The 18,439-nt window shown below is 37.5% G+C and overlaps 1 long non-coding RNA gene and 1 pseudogene across 19 annotated transcripts in view; one reads left to right on the top strand and one right to left on the bottom strand.

Moving 5' to 3' along the window:
• Window positions 1-18,439, bottom strand: part of LOC132663494 (uncharacterized) — a 57,220-nt gene that overhangs the window by 34,876 nt on the left and 3,905 nt on the right. For 14 of the 19 annotated variants that reach the window (XR_013551773.2, XR_013551776.2, XR_013551781.1 and 11 more), the window contains exons 2-3: window positions 16,867-16,958; window positions 1,650-1,829 (exon numbers count right to left, since the gene is read on the bottom strand). This is a non-coding gene — a long non-coding RNA (uncharacterized LOC132663494). The other 5 variants (XR_013551783.2, XR_013551780.2, XR_013551787.2 and 2 more) reach the window with 5 other exon arrangements.
• LOC132663493 (density-regulated protein pseudogene) lies at window positions 9,836-10,911 on the top strand (annotated as a pseudogene).

Here is an 18,439-nt window from a genome sequence, read left to right as displayed (position 1 = left end):
CAAGAGCCATCTGCTGGAAGCACCTGTATGGAGCATGTTCTATCCCCACAAATGGAGCCTTCAAAAAGGGAACCTGAACAGGAACATTATCAGGAATGTTTAGAGCCCACTGTGGGCTGAAATTTAAAGAATTTAAGTGCAGGTGCACTCTGGTTCCATTCACTGTATCAAAGTCAGGTTGTTGCAGCCTTTGGTTTTGCACTTCGACACCAGCCTTTCAAGGTGTCAAATTTAGAACTTTTGTGCTGTCAGAGGCAGCTGGCTCAACATACAAATGTTCAGCAAAGGTAAAATGAATTTTCATAACTGCCTGACAGTGTCTCAACTGCCAGTCCCTGTGGGACTTTCTTCTGTAGTGTTCCCACCTAAGAAAGATTAGCCCAATCTTAATGCTAGTCAACAGATTTGGGCAGAGTCCAATTGCTGTTTCCTATTTCAAGTTATATTGTACTTTGGTGAAAAGACTCCATTTCAATGCTACAAAATTCTAATTTCAGCTTATTTGAAAACTTATGTGGTCTCTACACCCATATGTTTTCTTGGTTTTGAAGGGAACAGTGAAGATAAAGGGAGCATGATACTCATGGTTACACACTCACAAAACTTTGAATTTTCCCTATACTAGCACATAATTGGGTATATTCCTTATAAGGAGCACATTACCAGGGTTCGTTCATTCTTTTTCTTTCTTTCATTTTATTTTTTTCAATATCAGACTTCTAACACTACTTAGGATGTCGGGTGACATGAGTGATTGTAATAACAGCAATGAGTAATAAAATGTAATTAAATCTTAGTAAATATATATATATATATATATATATATATATATATATATATATATATATATATATTAAGGTTTTTAAGTAATCTCTATACCCAACATGAGGCTTCAACTCACAACCCCAAAATCAAGAGCTACACACTTTACTGACTGATCCAGCCAGGTACTCCCTTATTAAACACTGTTATGAAAATTTAAAAAGAAAGGATGGAAGGAAGGAAGTGAGGGAGGGAGGGAGGAAGGAAAGAAAACTAAGGGGCAACTGGGTGGTTCAATGGCTTAAGCTTCTGACTTCAGCTCAGGTTGTGCAGCGTTGGTGGTATAGTGGTGAGCATAGCTGCCTTCCGACTTCAGCTCAGGTCATGATCTTCCAGTTTGTGAGTCCAAGCCTGCATTGGGCTTGCTGCTGTCAGCATAGAGCCTGCTTCAGATCCTCTGTCCCCCGCACCCTCCTTGCCCCTTCCCCACTCTCTCACTCTCTCTCTCTAAAATAAATAAACATTAAAAAAATTTTTTTTAATAAAACTAACATGATTTTAGCATTCAATGTCCAGCTAGTTGCCAATTTTTTTCATCTAGTTGACAATGTTAACAGCATATTTCATGTATATCAGGTCTTGGCATACATGTAGAGGACTTTAAATACAATATAAATTAATATTCATAAATGTTTCCAAAGCTTTGCAAACACTGTGCTAAACTAATTCATGAGTGATTCTGGAACCACTCACTGAAATATGAAGAGAAGCAAGAAATGGATGCACCACACTACTGGCAAATGGTCATTGTTATGTAAGAATCCCTTGCATTCATCTATCTGAAAGGATCTGGCAAAAAATGTAATTTGCTATGATGTCCTACTTACATGCTTCTGCTTCTCAGAACCTCTCCACTCTGCAGTAGTATCCATCTCTGATGTTGGCACAATGTCACAATGCACAACTGGGGAGCCATCACAGCATTTGGATGCAGTCACATTTTCTTTTGAGGACATCAGAATATGTCCAAGATAAGAGATGTCTTGAAGTGTTAATCTCCCTGGGACCTGAAGGGTAGCAGAACACACCACTTCAAAACATATCATTTTAGCATCAGGATTATTTTGAGCTGAAGGCAACTGAGAAGAATCAAGTATAAAAAAAAGCTTTCTTTCCTCCCCCTATTTGCCTAAAAGCAAAACGTAAACTCATAAAGGTATTCCCCATCTTCTCTCAACCAGAAAGAACAGAAGTTAATGACTAGAGATAATTCTATACCCTTACCAGCTCGGAGACTACACCAGTGGAATCTCCATGACAAATTTTACTAATTTTATGTTCCATTAGTTCCCCATATATTTGCCTTCCCGCAATTTGCTGCCCTAGAAACTCAATTCCTTTGTTTTATCACTTCTCTAAACATTTATTGTTCTTTTGTTAAGATGCTATATAAGCCATGGAGCACCTGGCTGACTCGATGGTAAGAGTGTGTGACTCTTGATCTCAGGGTCATGAGTTTAAGCCCCAAGTTGGGTGTAGAGATTACTAAAAAAAACTTTTTTAATGCTATATAAGCCCAAGTTCTAATCATCCCTTTGAGTTACTTATCTCTGAGTACTCCCACATATATACACGATTCGCATATTAACAAACTTGTTTTTCTCGTTCGTCTTTCATCAGTCTAATTTGCAGGGCCTCAGCCAGAGAACCTATGATGGTAGAAGGAAAAGAACTTTCACTATCAACAATATCCAAACTATAGAAAGAGCCCAAATGTCCATCGATGGATGAATGGATAAAAAAGATGTGGTATATATACACAATGGAGTATTACTCGGCAATCAAAAAGAATGAAATCTTGCCATTTGCAACCATGTGGATGGAACTAGAGGGTATTATGCTAACTGAAATTAGTCAGTCAGAGAAAGGCAAATATCAGATGACTTCACTCATATAAGGACTTTAAGATACAAAACAGGTGAACATAAAGGAAGGGAAGCAAAAATAACACAAAAACAGTGATGGGGACAAAACATAAGAAACTCTTAAATATGGAGAACAAATAGAGGGTTGCTGGAGGGGTTGTGGGAGGGGGGATAGGCTAAATGGGTAAGGGGCATTAAGGAATCTACTCCTGAAATCATTGTTGCACTATACACTAACTTGGATATAAATTTAAAAAATAAATTAAAGGGGCGCCTGGGTGGCTCAGTCAGTTAAGCGGCCGACTTCGGCTCAGGTCATGATCTCACGGTCCGTGAGTTCAAGCCCTGCGTCGGGCTCTGTGCTGACAGCTCAGAGCCTGGAGCCTGTTTCAGATTCTGTGTCTCCCTCTCTCTGACCCTCCCCCGTTCATGCTCTGTCTCTCTCTGTCTCAAAAATAAATAAACGTTAAAAAAATAAGTTAATTAATTAGTTAATTAATTAATTAAAAAATACAAAAAAAAAAAGAGGAAAACCATGAAAAAGAAGAAGAAGAAGAAGAAGAAGAAGAAGAAGAAGAAGAAGAAGAAGAAGGAGGAGAAGAAGGAAAAGAACTTTCTCCTGCCTCCTACAGGCCTTACAAGTTTAGTGTTTGTGGTATGTGTGGGCCACTAAGTACAGGGCCCTCTTGCTTAGGTCTGAAAGTAAATACTTCCTTATTGGGTTCCTATGATAAGCACCAAATACAGGCCATTTCCCCCCAATGGACTATGTAGTCCAAATGTAACCATGGTAAAAGCATGGCCACTGGAAAAATGAATGCCCCAATAAACCTCAGCAACTCCCTGATGTTGCTATTAACTTAAAATCACCCTATACTGACTAAACCTTCCAGGTTTCCTTCTGGGATGCCCAGAACTAGTTGATGCAGGAATCTTCTACCAAACTGCCTCCATATAGGACTAATTGCCTGAATTATCACCAAAAGCCTATAGCCTATAGTCCTTAGGAAGTCATACCATAGAAAGGATGCATCCAGAGTACCCAGCTATTCCCTAAAAGATCTGTGCTCCAATGGAAGCCATCTCTTCATGTTAAATGGGCCCCCTAGATGTGTTTTGATGAATTTAACACCTTAATTGCCCCAAACCTAATTTTTCAGTAACTGGAAATATATAAAAATAAGGTAATTTCACACTATTCAAAGAAATTATTAAAGGCCAGGGAGTACAGAACTTGTTGGCTTTTTGGGGGAAAAAAAAGAATCTTAATGTTGCAGGAGTAAATATTAAAATCTAAATATGTGTAAGTGAAAGCTCCATTTTAACATGTAATCTCTGTTTTGCAGATAAAATAATTTTACCCTCTAAAAACAGTTTATAATGCTACAAATGTGTTACAGTTTCTTAAGTTAAAAATAAATATATGTATGTGTGCATCTATATTTAAGGTCTAAAGAACAATTGCCCATTTGCCAGTCAATTAAAATACATATATACAGATAGGTCTATACATATATTTTCAAAAGTAACATCATGAAGTTTCAATTCATAAATATGTATGAAATGTGAAGAATTTGTTTCTGAATATTTTGCCTGAATGTATTTGTGGATTTATTTAGCCAAAAAGATAACTTGCCAGTGTGAAGGACTGTGTCTGATGCTTAATATTCTATGAATTAAATTATTTTATAGTCAACTTTATAAAAGCACATCTTAGGGGTACCTGGGTGGCTCAGTTGGTTAAGTTACCGACTTCAGCCCAGTCATGATCTCGCCGTTTCTGAGTTCGAGCCCAGCATTGGGCTCGACAGGATCTGCTGACAGCTCAGAGCCTGGAGCAGGTTTCAGATTCTGTGCCTCCCTCTCTCTCTGCCCCTTCCCCACTCATGCTCTTTCTCTCTCAAAAAAAAATAAACATTAAAAAAATCTATAAATAAATAAAAGCACATCTTAGGCTCAAAAAGAGAAATCTAACTCTGGGTTGGTAAGAACAAGCCATAGGGAAGGAATGGATAAAAAAGCATGGCCCTGAAGCCAGACTCCTAAAGGGGGAAAACTGGGATTTAGACAATCCTACCTGCCTTGAAGGTGGTAGAGTACTAGAGAGAAGGAGCCTAGTTCCTTAAATGAATGCATGGAGCAGAACCTCCACCAATCCATGTTAAGACTGTGATGTGAACAATAAAATTTTATTGTGTTGAGCACTAAAATGAGGGGTATTTGCAGTAGTTTGCCTAAAAATTCACACAATTATTACAAACCTAATTGAACTGTTGTCAGGACTGAAGGAAAATAATCTTGCCTAAGAAAGGCAGCTCAAGTTTTAGAAAGATGAATGTCAAATCAATTGCTGGAAGCTGAGCTATCCCAGCCTGAGTGGCAGGGCCCGGGCTGTGGACGGATTGGTGACTGCAGGGCGGCCCACAGACAGTGAAGCTTCTTGTACTCCCACTTTTAGGTAATTTGGCCTTAAAACTACCTGGGGTATTGTCTGTTGGGGAATTGCCCTCAGCAGGCCCCCTGGGAAAAGAACCATTAGGGAAGAAAATAAGGTTCCGCAAGAAATTGTGCGGCCTTACATTTAGCCCTTGCCATCCCCCATGGAGACTCCTCTACTTACAGGAAGGATAGCCTCATACCTTTGCCAGCAAAGGCAGCCAACTAAGAAGAGACATATGAATTTGAAAGCCCCACTCCGGCAACTAAGGAGTGTATCTCTGGGCACAAGTGACTTCAACCCCTAGGCCCACCTGGCCCCCCGGAGGCATTCCAGATGATGACTGAACCTAATTGGTTAAGGTATAGAATGGTTCACTGGTTCCTAGGTGCATTGTCTCTCTGAGAATGTATGCGGCATGGGTTTCTAAGGCTTTTTCAGCCCCTTTCTGGCACCTCGGACCGAGGCAAACACATTGTTCTTCTGGCCTCATGTGGTTAGGAGGTCATGTCCCTGTAACTGTTCCACTTGAGGTGTTGAGAAATGGAGGGCCTTTCACGAGAACAGCAAAGCGAATGCTTTGTAGATTATAGATAAATGCAGATGCATAATGGAATAATGTAAGAAATTAATCTATAATCAAAGGGTATGCGGGAAAGTTAGGGGAAAATCACCATGTTATTACTTAAAGGTTGTTTACACATAGGAACATTTTTAAAATTAGGTAATGTTAGAAAAACATAGATGATGTATGTTACAAGGAAATCACTAGCATATATAATGCATGTTTACTACAATAAATCGGCCAGTTCAACACACTGCTGTTGTCTGTGTCCATTTTTATTTTTTGTTTTTATTTTAGTTTTTTATTTTAGTTATTTATTTTTAGTTTTTTTATTTTAGTTTTAGTTTTTTATTTTAGTTTTTTATTTTCTAGTTTTTTATTTTAGTTTTATTTTCACCGACGCGGTTCTTCCTTTGGGAACCCCTGGACCTGCTGGAGCTGGACTCTGGCAATCAATGAGTCCTCTTTTCTATGCTAAATGATTCATTAATAAATCATACTGGCTCCCTAAAATAATTGTTCCAAATTGGGAATTTAGCGTTAAATACTCATCAAATTTCAAAAGGTGATCAAATACATTACATAATGAATCTAGGAAATTTAATATTTTAATTTTTAAAAATTAACTGTGTGTTTTCTCTGTTGTGATTAGTACAGTCTGTACACAATGAAAAATTGAAATTTGGGGGCATGGCACATTTGGTTGATCCATGCAAGAACTTGCATTCCTGAAGTAATACAGAATAGCTAAAGGTTTAAGTAAATATAATATAAAATATGGGATTTCAGCCAAATGTATTATAATTAAAGTATATCTTTAAAAAAACCCATACATTTCATGAATTTGCTTTAGCAAAACTCAAGAATAAAACCACCCAAGTGTTTTTAACTTAGAATTTTGTAACTTTTCAGGGCTCCTGGGTGGTTTAGTCTAACTCTTGGTTTCGACTCAGGTTATGATTTCATGGTTCATGAGTTGAAGCCACGCATCGGGCTCTGTGCTACCAATGCAGAGCCTGCTTGGGTTTCTCTCTCTCCCCATCTCTCTGCCTCTCCTTCATTCGCACTCTCTCTCTCAAAATAAATAAATAAATAAACTTTATTGGAAAAAAAAAGAATTGTGTACATTTTGATTCATGTCTCAAAACTACAATCTGTTTTAAGGAAATAATCCTACGGAGCAATGTGGGAGTTTAGAGGTTCCTTTTTATTTTTTTTATTAAATTTTTTTAATGTTTATTTTGAGAGAGAGAGAGAGAAAGAGAGAAAGGGAGACAGAACACGAGCAGGGGAGGGGCAGAGAGACAGAGAGACAGAATCTTAAGCAAGCTCCAGGCTCTGAGCTGTCAGCATAGAAACTTACACGGGGCTGGAACTCATGAGCCATGATATCATGACCTGAAGCGAAGTCAGACATTTAACCAACTGAGCAACCCAGGAGCCCCTTTAGAGGTTCCTTTTAATGCCATGATTTCTAGAGTTGTTTAGGCCTTTGAACAATTTATGAAAGCAGTAAAAGGGGTTTGTAAGACTTCCCCTGAATTTCAAAAAGTTTACTAGGTATTGTGGTATAAATGAATGCGCACTGACCGTGAGTATGACAGATGTGAGTTCTTTAGTCAACTTGCTCTTTGATAAAAAGTCAATTAGGGGCACCTGGGTGGCTCAGCTGGTTAAGGGTCTTACTTCAGCTCTCATCATGATCTCACATTTTTGAGTTCAAGCCCCATGTAGGGCTCTGTGCTGACCATTCAGAGCCCAGAGCCTGCTTCTGATTCTGTGTCTCCCTCTCTCTCTACCCCTCCCCCACTCGCACTCTGTCTGTCTCTGTCTCTAAAGTAAATAAACATTAAAAAAAATTTTTTTAAAGTCAATTATTTCACTACAATTTCTCATATGTAAAATAGTGTTAGGAATACTCAAATTTCCTTTGTCAATTCCACTTCAGTAAAGATGAGGGGAAAAAAGTAAAGAATACTTAAGGGTGCTGGGTGGCTCACGCCATTAAGCGTGTCTGACTTATGCTCAGGTCATGATCTCATGGTTCATGAGTTCAAGCCCTGCATTGGGCTCTCTGATGTCAGCGCAGAGCCTGCTTCAGATTCTCTGTCTCCCTTTCTCTTGGCTTCTCTCATGTTCTCTTCTCTCTCTCTCAAAAATAAATAAAAATATTTTTTAAAAGAAAAGAATGCTTAACTCAAAGGATTGTTGTAAGACTTATATAAGATAATGTTTTTAGAGTCTGGCATATTGAAAATATACAATAAATGGTTTTTCTCTCCCTCTCTCCAATAAAAACTATAGGCAACATTTACTAACTAGAAGGATGGATAAGATAACCTGAGTTACTTTTTTTAAATTGCTATTACAGCAGTTCAATATGAGATAATTTCCTTCAGAAATATTATTATACTGTTATTATTCTAAAGCCCTATTTTGGCAGTACTATACGTATATGATGAAAATATCTGAAAAACAATTTCCTTCTAACATTGTGTTCCTTTTGGTAACCAAATTGTCTCAGAATCTGTGCATAACCATAAAAAACATCAATAAAAATGGCCTTGGGATAGAGAACCACAGGATTAGTATGTCAGCATGTATTCTCAGAAATGAACACTAGATGGCAGCTTTTAGACAAGATCGTCTGGGTAAAATGACCCATTTTTCTCCACTCCTGACAAAACCTAAGCCAAGTCTTCTTTGAGCATGGAATCTTTCTTACCCAGGGGATCCTACTTCCAGGGGCCTTCCCACTTGCCTCCATCAAGATAGCGGTTACTAACCTTAAAAATGAAGCATCTGTAGAGGATTATGGAGAGAAAAGATTAAATAAAAAACAAATAAACAGTAACAAACTAACCTCTAAGCCTGTCCTTGTTTTATACTTTGTAAAGTCCCTCCATTATACTTTACTTTCCTTTTTAAAGAATCAATACAAGGTGATTTCATCTTTGCGGTGATGAAGAGGGTAGAGCAGGGGGAGAAAGGAATCTTCCTCAATCAAGTCTAAAGACCTCTGTTCATTATAACAGCAAGTTTTTCACCTTGTACTTGTTCTTTTTAAAAAATCTTTCTACTCTACTTTTCTTTTAACAAGTCAAGTGTTTACAGTGTAAGATTTGGTATATGTATCAGTCTGTCACTAAGGGTGGGAGATTAGAAAATATATTTGGTTAAGTTCACCACCACAGGCTCATGAGGGAAATAAGACAGCAGCATAAATTTCAGAGTAAGGTACCCTTTCTGGCATGTACATTTTATAAGCACAGCACCGAAGTCTTATTAAGTAGCATTTTATCATCTTATATTAGGGTAAGGAAAAAGGAAGTGCACTACTATGAGTCCCTACTACATAATGGGTGCTTTACAAAGCCTGCACCATATTAGGTAATTAATACCTTTTACTCATTTTTTGAGATGAGGAATGTTTTTTAGGAAGATTAACTAAAAGGCCCAAAGTAACACACAGGATGGTAACATCAGGAACTGAAATTAGGTCTGCCTTTTTTTTTTTTTTTTTTTTTTTTTTTTATGTTTGTTTATTTTGAGAGAGAGACAGAGACAGAGTGCAAGTGAGGGAGGGGCAGAGAGAGAGGGAGACACAGAATCCGAAGCAGGTTCCAGGCTCCCAGCTATCAGCGCAGATCCTTATGCAGGGCTCCAACCAACAAGCCGTGAGATCATGACCTAAGCCTAAGTCAGTGGCTCAACCGACTGAGCCACCAGGCGCCCCAGACTGCTTCTTTTTTTCAACGTTTTTTTTTTTTATTTATTTTTGGGACAGAGAGAGACAGAGCATGAACGGGGGAGGGGCAGAGAGAGGGAGACACAGAATCGGAAACAGGCTCCAGGCTCCGAGCCATCAGCCCAGAGCCTGACGCGGGGCTCGAACTCGCAGACCGCGAGATCGTGACCTGGCTGAAGTCGGACGCTTAACCGACTGCGCCACCCAGGCGCCCCCCAGACTGCTTCTTAAAGAAGGCATTGTGAGTGAGATGTTAATTCTGATAACTTGAATTCATTTCTGCCTTAGGAAGATTTTTTTTCTCTTTAGCAACAGTTCCTTCTGTATCCTAGACAAGGGTCAAATTACAGTGGAGCTGGCAGTAGTGGTGGAGTGGAGGCAGCAGGGGTTGCGTGACCACCTGGGTTTTTGAGATGGCTGCTGATATTTCTGAATCTGGTAGGCATGATTGCAAAGGAGAGCTGGGCAAATACCAAGTTAGATGCAGACTACCCACTTTAAGTCCTCTACTGTGGAGTCTGTTCATTACCAACAGAGTACTGTGAATATATGCCTGATGTCGCTAAATGTGAACAGTGGTTAGAGAATTTTCCAAATGAGTTTGCAAAACTTAACTATAGAAAATTCACCCAAACAAGAAGCTGGAACTAGTGAGGGTCAAGGCACACCAGGGGAAGAAGAAGAGAAGAAAAAGCAGAAGACAGGTGGAAGGGGTCAAATAAAGCAAAAAAAGAAGACTGTACCACAAAAGGTTATGATAGCCAAAATTCCCAGAGCAAAGAAGAAATATGTAACAAGAGTATGTGGCCCTGCAACTTTTGAAATTGATCTAAAAGAAGTACAAAGATTTTTTGCTCAAAAATTCTCCTGTGGTATCTCAGTAACAGGAGAGGATGAAATCATCATTCAGGAAGGCTTTACAGATGACATCATTGATGTCATTCAGGAAATATGGCCAGAGGTGGTGAATGATGGTAGCATCGAAAATCTTGGAGAAGTAAAGAAGTGATTTTGAAAATTTGTCCCTATTTAATGATTTGAACTGAGAGTAGATATGGCCAAAGGGAAAGAGGCCTTTTAAAAATATATATATTTATCCTACAGTAAAACTGTAGACTACTCTCACCCTTGGCATTTTCACTGTTCTGTATAAGGCTGCGTGTTCTTTTAATTGCCAAAGTCTAAAAAACAGGGGAGACTGTCATGCTTACGCATGAAATAGAATTTAGTCAAATAAAAATTTTTGGTCATTTAGTACTGACTTTTTCTCTTTTTAACTTTTTATTTTTGGAAAAACAGTAGATTTTTTTGTGCAAAGCTTTTCTGTTTATTATCTTAAAATAATCATGATTTAATGAGTTAATTTTCTTAAAATAATCATGATTTAATTAAATCATGATTTGAGGCTGAGTAATGTTTTAAAGAATTTGAATTTTGGCTTAATCATCATTAATATTGTCTCCTTGCTTCTTTGGTGTGAGTTTTGAGATGCTTGGGCATCTAATAGATTTGTGGTTGAATTTCCTTCATTGATACCAAGTCCACTTCGTGATCACAGTAAATTAATGTTGGTAGGAGTTGTTCACGTTCTGGAGATTATTTGGTAAAGTATACTAAAGCCTTAAAACCATCTGCAGTCTGACCCAGTAAGCTACTTAGTTGACATTATCCTAAAGATAGAATTATTCTTGCTAAAAACTGTGGGTGAGGATGTTCACCACAATGTTACTCATAAAAAAATTGCAACTGATATAAATGAACAACTGAGAAATGGTTAGAGAATGATGGTGTACCATATGGTAGATTATTCATATATTTTTAAATATTTTCCAAGAATACTTTGGAAACACGTTTGGTTATGTTAAATAGGGAGGAAGACCCCATATCCATTTTATACATTACTATCACCACTGCTTTGAGTGAAAGGCCATTCAGAGATGCTGTGAGTTCTTGTTCTAGCTATAAATTCTGAAAATAAAATTCTACCCAATTGGAAAGAATATACATCCATGCTCTCTCTATATATATATAGGTAGTCTGAGAAATAACAATTGAAATGTCTTTCTCACAAGAGAAACAGTGACATTGAATTTTAATGAATGCACTAAATGAACTTAAACTTTGCACTTAATAAAGGTCTCAAGTCAGGTGCTACAAATTGAAAAGAAGACTCCTGGTATTTTAAATTGCTATAGACACCTTTAAGAAATTTAGAACCCATTGTTTATTGCCCTACAAATTACAACCTTGAATGAATGAGTGGCGTTTTTTTAAATACTTAAAATCTTAGAAAAAATGTGTAATAAAGATAAATTAAGAAAATGAAATTCTGTATTAACTGTGAATTTTACTAAATATGAGTATCTAATGAAGCAAATTTATCCATCAAGACCATTTGATATGTATTGTGTATGTATTCTGTTGGTGCTAGAAGGTATCTATGTACCTGTATCAACCATGTGACTTTATGTAAAGATTCTCAATGTTCACAGTTCTTGGCAAATGCAGTTTTAATACATATAAAGCCAGCAGTGGTTGTTACTGCAGGATAATGGAGGATTAAAATTGTCCTTGTCTAAAAAAAAAAAAAAAAAAAAAAAAAAAAAATTTTAGTGGACTTTGTTACAGAATGGCAATGTTATCTTCTTGTTTTGTATTAATTTTCCAGATATTGAATTCTCTGCTTTTACTGTTTTATTTCAACTAATTGTTCCTGACCTTTCTCATTCCGCTATCTGATCATAGGGTATGTTAGTTTCCTAGGGCTATATAGTAAATACTACAGACTGGGTGGCTTAAAACAACAGAAATTTATTCTCTCACAGTTCTGGAGGCCGTAAGTCAAACATTGAGGCATCAGCAAGGTCACACCAACTCTAAAGTCTCTAGGGAAGAATCCTTCCTTGACTCTTCCAGCTTCTGGTGGTTGCTAGCAAATTTTGGCATTCTTGCCAGATGACAGCATCACTCCTATCTCTGTCCGTCTTCCCTCTGTGTATATCTGTGTCCAAATTCCCCTCTTAGGACACCAGTTGCTCTAATCCAGCATAATCTCATTTTAACTTGACTACATCTGTAAAGACCCTATTTCCAAATAAAGTCACACTTACAAGTTCCAGGTGGACATGGATTTGGGAGATATACTATTCAACCTAGTACATAACATTTGTTTTTAGTTTCTTGATACTCTGCTTTAGGGTCTGTTTCTAGTTAAACCTGGAATAATCGCAATGAACAGGACTACTCTTTCAACTTCCTTCTGTGGTCTTCCAACTTCCATCTACAATCTATGATTTGTGAGTGGCTGGTATCACTTTATCTTGCCTAGTGAAGCATTTCTGTCTTCATGTTCTAATAGAGCTTGGGCCCTGATTCTCTATTGCTTATTTCAGTATATACATAAAGTTTTTTCATTACTTTTGTCCTCAGTTTCAGAATTCATCTCAAAATAACTGTTCCAATTCTCTTTGCAATTCTGTAATCAACAGATCTGTTCTTTCCTTTTGGAGACATCTTTTTTCTAATGTTTGTTTGTTTGCTTATTTATTTATTTTGAGAGAGAAAGGCAGAGAGAGAAGGGGAGAGGCAAAGAGAGAGGGAGACAGTCCCAAGCAGGCTCTGTGCTGTCATCGCAGAGCCCAACGTGGGGCTCAAACGCACCAACCACGAGATCATGACCTGAGTCAAAAATCAGGAGTTGGATGCTTAACCGACTGAGCCACCTAGGCGCCCCACATTTGGAGACCTCTTATGACCTTCAAGGTTTTACTCAGCTCAATGTGGCTGGTTCATCCCAATTCTCTACTTTCTGTGGCAACTGCTCTATTTTCCAAAACCTGAATTTCTTGCCCCCTACTCTTGAAATAGCTCACATTTGATGGTTTCTTTAACAACTTTTGCTTCATTGATGTTGTGGTCTTAACGTGTTTCCCCCAAAAGTTCTTATGTTGAAATCCTAATGCCTGGTGTAGTGGTATTAGGAGGTAGGTCCTTTGGGAGGGGCTTATCCATGAGGTGGAGCCCTCATGAGTAGAACTAATGATCTTATAAGAGAGACCCCAGAGAGCTTGTTTGCCCCTTCCACTAAGAGAGGACACAGCACTAAAGCACAGTTGTAAACCAAGTGACCATAATGGCACCTTGATCTTGGACTTCCCAACTTCCAGAACTGTGAGAAATAAATTACTGTTGTTTATAAACTAGCCAGTCTGTGGTATTTTCTTATGGCATCCGGAATGGACTAAGACAATTAATGACCATTTTTATTTTTATAAATTTTAGTGATTTCTTATGTTTTATCTTTCCAGAAATTTGTAACATTTTTCAGATTTCTTTGCCACTTCTTTCTCAAAGTCCATCCTAAATTTATCTTCCTCTGTCTTATGCCTACTTTCTTAGAGTCCCGAGTACAATTTTAAGCCCAGCCTTCTTAATGAGTTGTAAAAAAAAAAAAAAAAAAAAAAGTGAGTTGTATTCTGAAGCATATTCTGAAGTGGTCATGAACCCAAGGACTTCTTTGTTCCTGTTATCATCTGTTAATGTTTGGACACATTCTTAGGAATTTCTGGGTTTTTTTTTTCTTTCAAGTGAGGTTTATTTTCAACAATTTGAAGTTTAGTTATCTTATATAGTCTATTTTACACAGAAAGGAACTTTCTCCAGATTAAAATAATATATTCACCAATCTCCATCAAGGCCATGATAATGAGAGGCTTCAAGGCCACTCCATGAACATCAGATCTAGGTATAAAAGCTACAGAAAGCATAGCCGAGGTTGATTGTTTTCTTTTTGGGCATTCTTCACCTTACCTAACTTCCTATTTAGGTGCCCTAGTGGCCAAATCTTCCTTAACTCAATTTTTGGGATGTTCCTCTGATAGTTCCAACATGGGACACCATTTCCCTCTATGTTTGACTCAGAAAAGGGTTCTTGAACTGCTACTCCTGTGAGGGTCTGTGGTCAAATGCAAACAGGTGGACAGGGGGCAGGACTAGGGGAAGGAGGAAAACATGTAAGGTGAGAGCTTGGGGTATGGCCTCCTCTTTGATCTCTAAGTGCTATATCCTGTGTCCATCTACCACTACCACCCCTGCCACGCAACCCCAACCCCTCCCCACCCTCTGTCATCCCCATCTCCTCCTCCACCCTGGCATGGTCTGTAGCCTCCTCCCATTCTCCTGCTTCCTTCTACCCCTCCCCCTAGAACACATCCACTCTTTGAGTCTGTATGCCCAAACATCCCTCATGGAAAATAAAGATTGCCTTACCCAGGGAAAAAAAAAAAAAAAAAAAGGCCTTATTTTCAATAGAACAAACACTAGGAGGCCTTGGTTTTTCTTTTTCTAGTCTATCCAGTGCCAATTTACTTTGCTGTTACTTCCTGTTTATTGTTTTTCTCATTGTCAGCCATCCAGATATCATTGGAAATAAGTCTATAGCATTTATTTATCTAATGTGAAATATAACACACATACTGAAAACTACACAGAACTTATAAACCATTTAAATACTTATAAAATAGAAACACTTTAGACACTATCCAACACATACACCTGTTCTGTAAACACCCTACAACTGCCTCCCTCCCTCCAAGATCACAACTCACCCCTCTCCTCTGGAGAAATTCCACCCTGATTTCACCCTGAATCACTTTCTTGCTTTACTTTCTCCCCTTTTTAGTATCATTACCTTAATGTACCTTATCATACATAAACAGCACAGTTTGGTTGTAACTGTTACTGAAGATTACATACATGAATTATAGTCTATGTATTTTTTTATGTCTTACTTATTTCTCTCAACATCGTGATACTTATCCATGTTGCATTTAACTCTAATTTGTTCCTTTTCATTAACATGTAGTTTTCATATATTTTATGAATATAGCATACTTTCTCCTGTTCATAGATAAAGGGATTATTTGTTTGTAGCTATCAAGAACATTCTTGTCCATGGATCCTGGGGCACAGGTGCTTATGTATCACTCAAGATCTTGTTAAGATGCAGAGTTTAATTCATATGATCTATAGTAAGGCCCAGAAATTTACATTTCTAACAAGTTGCTGGGAAATGCTGAGGTTTCTGGTGTATAGTCCGCAGTTGAGTAGCAAGGGTGAGTGTATAGCTGGAAGAGAAAGTGCTGGGTCCTAGAATATCTGTATATTCAATTTTTTAGAAAATGTCAAGCTGTTTGTAAAACTGTTGTGTCTATTTACACTCTGTCCAGCAGTGTTTGAATGCTCCTGTTGTTCACCATTCTTGCCAAATACTGGGTACTGTCAGATTCTTAATATTTGTCAATCAGAAGGGTGATTTAAATTTGCCTTTTCTGGATATTTATGAAATTAAAAGGCTTTGTTTATGATCCATTTAGATTTCCTCTTTTTGGAAAATATTTGAAGTTCCCTGCACTACCACCCCATTTTCTTTTCCTCATTGAAAAAACTGCTGTCCCTTTGACCACTGTTAGAGAGGAAAAACTTCCTCCACCCTTTTAAGTTCAGCAACTGGGGATCTGATAATTAAGGTTTATTCATAGGCATATGGTGTTAATAAAGGAGGAATCTAGCTCATTGAACAGTTAGTCAGAGGCTAACCTAATTTAGTAGAGAAAAACAGACTTTGTGGGAAGAATAAAGAGATTTACTTAAGAAAAACAAATGGGTTTTTAAAAAAACAATCTGGAAAGAAACTTTGTGATAGTTTGTTTATGCTGCTGTGAGTGGTTTTCCTTACTTTTCATGGCCATAAAACTCTTCTGGGAAAGGGATTTATAGTAGGTTTACTCTTGATTTCTCTCCTTGGGGTAGGCTGACCCTGACAGGGAAATTCTTGCAGCCTCACTTCCCAGAAGTTTCTGCTTTTAGTTATATAAGGGAAGCTCTGAGAAGGCTTCTTTCTGCACGTATTGATTCTCAAATGTCTTCAGCTTAAAATAAACTTCATACTGACCTTGGGGTTCCAAATGGTCCCTATACCATCTTGTGAGTTTCCAAGTATTTTGTTTTCTTCTGGACCTTTATTTTTTAGTATTACCTTTTATAGTATCAGTGCTTTCAAAAGTACTCATTTTAAATTATTTTTATTTAATTTGTTAAAAAGAAAGGGATTTTCTGGTGTCCATTTTCAGTTTAATCAAATACTGGACACGTGGGGGCGCCTGGCTGGCTCAGTCAGAGGAGCATGCAACTCTCGATCTCAGAGTCATGAGTTCAAGCTCTACTTTGGCTGTAGAGATTACTTAAATAAATAAATAAATAAATAAATAAATAAATAAATAAATAAATAATTTAAATAAATAAAAAAAGATACTAGACAGGTAAGCATTCTTTTTTTAGCTGAATTGTTAGAGACGCTTTTCAGCAATCTAAGTGAGAATGAATCTTTCAAGTACAGCATATTTGTTGGTTTCTGAGATAAATTTCTTACCTTTCTAAAAAGAAAACACCTGGAGTTGGTGAAATCAAAAGCAAAACATCAGAACTTTTGCTTTTCCATTTTTCCTATGAATTTGTCTTGTTCTAGGGGGAAAAAACAAAACAGAGTCAGGGTAATGGATTCCTCTTATAGCTTTATAGTTTGTTTAGAATTTTTAGAACCCACTAAAGGTTTTCTATTTGTTTCCTTTTGCCAAATACCTTTCCCTTTTTGCCATAGCTGATAGAAGCTCAGACTGAAATATGCTCCATCACAGCAAATGAATTACGCTTGGCAGAAAATTTTCCTTTCAATTTTCCCAATCATATTGAATACATTATCTCTGCTGCAGGTCCTTTTATTAAGAAGCAGGATGTATATTTGGGTACCTGACTCACTCAGTCATTTAAGCCTCTGACTTTGGTTCAGGTCATGATCTCCCAATTCATGAGTTCAGGCCCCATGAGTGCTGACAGCTCAGAATCTGGAGCCTGCTTCTGATTCTGTGTCTCCCTCTCTCTCTGCCTCTCCCATGCATGTGCTCTTTCTCTCAAAAATAAACATTAAAAATTAAAAAAAAAAAAAGAACTAAAAATACATTAAAAATTAATGAATAAAACAAATCAATAGAAAAATTGACAAGGGTTTACACTGAGTTCCCAGAAAAGAAAAAATATACATGGCTCTTAAATATAAGATGCTCATTTCCCAAGAGAAATGAAAATTAAAAATATTATGTGATATCATGACAATCTATCAAGTCATCAAATGAAATAAGTATGCTAACATTTTGTTGATAAGACTATGGGAAAATATATACACAGATGCTTACAGAAGGCAGTGGCATTTATCTATCAAAATTTCAAATACATATAACTTTTAACACAGAAATGGTCTTTTAGGAATTTGTATCATCATAAAGTTGCACAACAACAATTTTTTTCATTACAGCATTGTTCATAATAGACAATCCCAAATGGCTATCAATAGGGGACTGGTTATAAAAAATAAAAAAATAAAAAAAAACACATAGCATAGCCATACCATGGAATCTGTACAGCTGTACAAAAAGTGATAACATTGTATATGCGTATGGATCTCAAAAATTTTTTATTTTTTATTTTTTTAATTTTTTTTTAATGTTTATTTATTTCTGAGACAGAGAGAGACAGAGCATGAGTGGGGGAGGGGCAGAGAGAGAGGGGGACACAGAATCTGAAGCAGGCTCCAGGCTCTGGGCTGTCAGCACAGAGCCCAACACGGGGCTCGAAACTCAGACTGTGAGATCATGACCTGAGCCGAAGCTGGACACTCAACTGACTGAGCCACCCAGGCGCCCCTCAAAAATGTTTTTAAATGAAAAAAAAGTAGGATGCAGAACATTATGTAGATTAGGCTACTCTTTGTGTGTAAAAAAAAAAAAGAAAGTAGGAAAATAAGTGTATTTGTATTTCCTTGGCTCCCAACTAGTTGTCTAGCCAACTAGCATAAACTACCATAACCTCCCAACTAGTTGTCTTTGGGATGGGGTGCATTGGAAATTAAGCAAATAGGCTGTAAGGATGTGAAACAGATTTTTCACTAT

The sequence above is a fragment of the Panthera onca genome, chromosome D4, assembly GCF_046562875.1.
Source record: "Panthera onca isolate mPanOnc1 chromosome D4, mPanOnc1 haplotype 2, whole genome shotgun sequence".
NCBI lineage: Eukaryota > Metazoa > Chordata > Mammalia > Carnivora > Felidae > Panthera > Panthera onca.
This window is presented reverse-complemented; position numbering and strand designations above follow the sequence as displayed.